Here is a 5,203-nt window from a genome sequence, read left to right as displayed (position 1 = left end):
CAGTCACTTCAATGGTGGCTTCACACTCCCAATTTACTCCAGGGCCGGAGTTTCAGTCCATGCAGTTGGACGATACTGACCACCGACACCAGCCTCAGGGGCTGGGGAGCTTTTGTTCTCAACCAGACTTTTCAGGGGCGGTGGTCGGCCCAGGAGGCAAGTCTTCCGATAAATGTCCTGGAATTAAGAGCAATCAGGTTGGCTTTGGGTCAGGCACACAACTTGCTCAGGGGACGTCCGGTAAGAGTCCAGTCGGACAATGCGACTGCGGTCGCATACATAAATCGACAGGGAGGAACCAAAAGTCGTGCGGCCATGCGCGAGGTGCGTCCTATCTTGGAATGGGCCGAGGCGTTTGTCCCCTGATTCTCTGCGGTGTTTCTGCCGGGCGTGGAGAATTGGCAGGCGGATTATCTGAGCAGACAGGACTTCCACCCGGGAGAGTGGGCCCTTCATCCGGAGGTTTTTCATCAGTTGACGGTCCGGTGGGGCATGCCTCAGATGGATTTGATGGCCTCCAGGTTGAATCGGAAGGTACCTCGGTATTGTGCCAGGTCTCGGGATCCGGAAGCTCTGGCGGGGGATGCATTCTCCATCCCATGGGATTTCCAGCTGATATATGCGTTTCCGCCGTTTCCACTCATAGCAAGAGTGCTCAAGCGCATAAAAAGAGGGTCCGCTTCAGTAATTCTGATTGCCCCGGACTGGCCGAGACGGGCCTGGTATTCGGACCTCAAGCTTCTTCAAGCGGATGTGCAGTGGCGTCTCCCACTCAGACAGGATCTTCTACAACAAGGACCATTCATCTACCCCGGCTTAGAGTCTCTACGTTTAACGGCGTGGCTATTGAAGCCGACTTGTTAAGGAGACGTGGAATACCGCAGTCTGTAGTTCCAACTATGCTGAAGGCTAGGAAGGAGGTGACCGCTTCTCATTATCACAGGATTTGGAAATCCTACATAGCCTGGTGCGAAGCTAGATCAGTACCAAGGGCAGTGTTTCATCTTTCCCGTTTGTTGGAGTTCTTACAATCGGGTTTAGAGAAGGGTCTTAGACTGGCGTCTTTGAAGGTCCAGGTGTCTGCCCTATCGGTGTTTTTTCACAGAAGGCTGGCTCTAATTCCGGAGGTACAGACCTTCTTAAAAGGGGTTGTTCGTATACAGTCTCCCTTCGTTCCGCCTTCAGAGCCATGGGATTTGGAGTTGGTTCTGAAATTCCTAAGATCTGATACTTTTGAGCCCTTAGATTCGGTGGATCTAAGGTTCTTGACGTGGAAGACGGTCATGTTGATGGCGCTGGCTTCGGCCCGCAGGGTGTCGGAGCTTGGGGCTCTTTCCTGTCGTTCCCCGTTTCTGGTTTTCCACAAGGACAGGGCGGAACTCAGAACTCGCCAGGGTTTCCTTCCGAAGGTGGTTTCGTCGTTCCACGTGAACCAGCCTATTGTGGTTCCAGCCCTTTCACGAGATATGAAGTCCTTGGACGTGGTGCGCGCTCTGCGTATCTACGTTTCCAGAACAGCATCGTGGAGAAAGACGGATAGTCTTTTCGTGTTGTATGGAGCAGGAAAGAAGGGTTGGCCGGCGTCCAAGCAGACGCTGGCTAGGTGGTTGTGCCTCACAATCAAGGAGGCCTACGCTAGGGCTAACCAAGTCCTCCCTTTAGGGATTTCCGCCCATTCAACAAGGGCCGTAAGCACATCGTGGGCTGCGGCCAGAGGTGTTTCGCTCACACAGGTTTGTAGGGCGGCCACTTGGGTGGGTGCTAGCACCTTCGCCAAGTTCTATAAGTTTGACAGCTTTGCCAGTGAGGAGGCATCATTCGGCAGAGCTGTTTTGCAGGATTCTCAGCGCTCTCCCTCCCGGGTTTAGTGCTTTGGTACTATCCCACACGTGTAGACTGCAGTGTCCCCTGCTGCTGGGAGGAGAAATAAGGAATTTGGTACTTACCGGTAATTCCCTTTCTCCGAGGCAGCAGGGGACACTGCACGCCCTCCCAGCGCTTTATTCCTGCCATCTTACAGGTTGTTTTGCTTTAACATTGAATGTTTGCCGATTGCAAGTTGTGGTTTCTTGTTATGAGTTATTCTTGCTAATCTTTTCTCTTCTGCAAAGTGTCTCCTCTGTTCCAGGGATCGAGCCCTGGCCCCTATCCTCTCTCGGTCACAGTTTTTCTAAGACTGGAGTCTGCTGGGGGATAGCGGGGGGAGGAGCCAGCTGTATTCAAATTTCTTAAAGTGCCGACTCCTCCAATGCACCCACACTATCCCACACGTGTAGACTGCAGTGTCCCCTGCTGCCTCGGAGAAAGGGAATTACCGGTAAGTACCAAATTCCTTATTTTGGCGGCCCCCCCGATGTCCGTCGTACAACGAACAGATCGCATCGCATGCCATGCACCCGATGGCATACGATGCGATGCGACGCGATTTTGACCCCCTATACGACCAAAAATCGTATAAGCACCCTAAAGGGTGCTTTTGAGCACCCAAATGGGTGCTTACAATGTTAAATGCACCCCCACGCCACCCCCCCACTATAAACGTGAACCCGAAGCGTGGCGAGCGGCGGCGGTACGCGTCCTACGACCTTTTCATACCCCCACTATCCACGTCGACGTGGAGTTGAGAATAGAATAGTGTGGCGAGCCACCGAGCCCGAAGCGTGGCGAGCGCACGCGGATACCTTCACAGGTAAACATGTCCCTACGCGGGCTTCACAGGTATCCGCGTCCCCTCGCGGGGCGCGCTGCGCTCGCCACGCTTCGGGCTCGGTGCCTCGCTGCGCTCGCCACACTATTCTATTCTCAACTCCACGCCGACGTGGATAGTGGGGGTATGAAAAGGTCGTAGGACGCGTACCGCCGCCCCTCGCAGGCTCGCTGCGCTCGCCACGCTTCGGGTTCACGTTTATAGTGGGGGGGTGGCGTGGGGGTGCATTTAACATTGTGAGCACCCATTTGGGTGCTTAACATTGTATAAGCACCCATTAGGGTGCTTATACAATGTTTAATCGCATCGCATCGTATGGCATTGTATGCCATGTACAATGGCATACAATTTCAAAATTGTATGCCATCGTGCACTATCGTACGATATCGCGTCGCATCGCATACCATAGTATGCGTTATGGTATGCGATGCGATGGGCGCCGCCAAAATACACAAGTACCCAGTCAATTATCGGGCTTCTGAGGTAAAGTTATTTCTGCCATTTTTGTAATGTGTGCACCGCTATCTGTGACAATACATGGTCTGCAAAAGAAATCAGTGTTTTTTCAGCTTTTAATTTTATTTTAAGTTCTTCTACTGTTATCACTTGGATATTTTTACACCCCTACTTGTAACTTCTGTAATTAAAGTTACTCGCTGGACCGCTTGCCAATAGGCGCTTGCGGTCCAGCAGCCAATCAGAAGCAGCATTGGCTGCTGGATTGCGAGCGCCTATTGGTTAGCGGTCCAGCGGGAGACTTGAGCTCTGGCTCAGGCGGGCACAGCGGGGCGGATGAGCAGGCTTGGCAACGAGCAAGGTCAGTCCTTTTAGCAACGAGCAAGGACAGTCCCCCTTGGCAACGAGCAAGGACAGTTATCCTTGGCAACGAGCATGAAGCCCCTGGCATAGAGCATGAAGTTCCTATCAATGAGCATGTAAGTAAGTGGCACTTATGTGACAAATGTGCAACAGGCATTATGGTGTGTGGTATAATGTTAGGCCGCGCCCCCTTTTTTCCGTGCAAGGGTCCCACCTACTACAAATCGGGGAGGGGGCGCGAAACATGCCCTTGCTCCGGGCACCGTGGAACCTCTAGCTACACCACTTAAAAGGGCCCATTTAAGAAGGATAGCATATACAATACGATCTATGCAGATTATTACCACCCAGCATTGTAATATGCGATCCTATCACTGGGATGTATCTCCCTGCCCACAAAGGGACAGGACACTGTGATGCACACAGCCGGGTGCATTGGGTCTGCGAATGCGTGGTTAGTGCTGACTACACTACCTAGCTGGCAGTGCACGGAGCTCAGCTGAAATCCTGTGCGTACACGGCTTAATGGGGGCCTACACAAATAGCAATCACGGGGCATTTTCTAAGTGATCCATCTCACTAGATCACTTGGAAAATGTCCCTACACCCTCTTTCCGCCATACTGCAGAGCCGGCACCATGGTGCGCATGAATGTTCTTGCAGATGCTCTTAAAAGCATCCATAATGCAGAGAAACACGGTAAGCGCCAGATTCCCATCAGGCCATGCTCCAAAGTGATTGTGCGATTCTTTACAGTGATGATGAAGCATGGTTACATTGGAGAATTTGAAATAATTGATGATCACAGGGCCAGAAAAATAGTTGTCAATCTTACAGGCAGACTTAACGAGTGTGGCGTCATTAGTCCCAGATTTCATGTACAGCTGAAGGATTTGGAGAAGTCGCAAAACAACCTCCTGCCTTCACGTCACTTTGGGTATATTGTGCTCACAACTTCAGCTGGCATCATGGACCACGAGGAAGCATGGTGAAAACACACAGGAGGCAAAATGCTGGGACTCTTTTTCTAATGTGTAAAATAGGCAGGACAATAAATTTATCAGAAACAAAAAAAAAAAGAAGCCTTGTCCCGCCCCCCTTTCACTCCTCTCCAGGCTTCTCCTGGAGAGTGAAAAAAAGTAGGTAGGTATGGTATAAATCTATAATTGCCGGTGTCAGAACACTGACAGATCGCTCAGCGGCACATCGCTGTGCAGCGCTGTGTGCTGAGAAATCTAGGATTGCTCAGAATGCTCATCTCCCCGTGTGTAGGTGCCTTTAGCCCCCTGCCTTAACCTAAACCCCCTTCTCCGGCCTAATTCTAACACACTCCGGATAGGATTACCCGCAGTCAGATTCCTGGCTCCGGCATTCTCATTGATGTTGGTATTGTGAATGCCAGTATTTCCACTGCTGGGATGTTGAATGCTTCCTCAGTGTTTATTTTTGAACAGTTGCATATGTTAAATGTTACCACTAGATGGCAATACATGTTTGAGTATATTAGCTGTATTTGAAATAACATTTATTACCATAGTTTTTTGTTTTATGATTATTATTATTGTTATAATTTTATTTATAAGGGCCCAAAAATGTGTTTTACAGCACCGTACAAAGGAACATTACAGGAAGAGCACATGAGGTGCAAACAAGTGGAAGGTGGCTTGATAGCAGGAT

At 50.6% G+C, this 5,203-nt stretch overlaps 1 pseudogene; it reads left to right on the top strand.

Moving 5' to 3' along the window:
• Nucleotides 1-4,155: 4,155 nt before the first annotated feature.
• LOC146058734 (small ribosomal subunit protein uS8 pseudogene) lies at nucleotides 4,156-4,599 on the top strand (annotated as a pseudogene).
• Nucleotides 4,600-5,203: the final 604 nt, after the last annotated feature.

Source organism: Crinia signifera, chromosome 2 (assembly GCF_055691185.1).
Source record: "Crinia signifera chromosome 2, ASM5569118v1, whole genome shotgun sequence".
Classification (NCBI taxonomy): Eukaryota; Metazoa; Chordata; class Amphibia; order Anura; family Myobatrachidae; genus Crinia; species Crinia signifera.
This window is presented reverse-complemented; position numbering and strand designations above follow the sequence as displayed.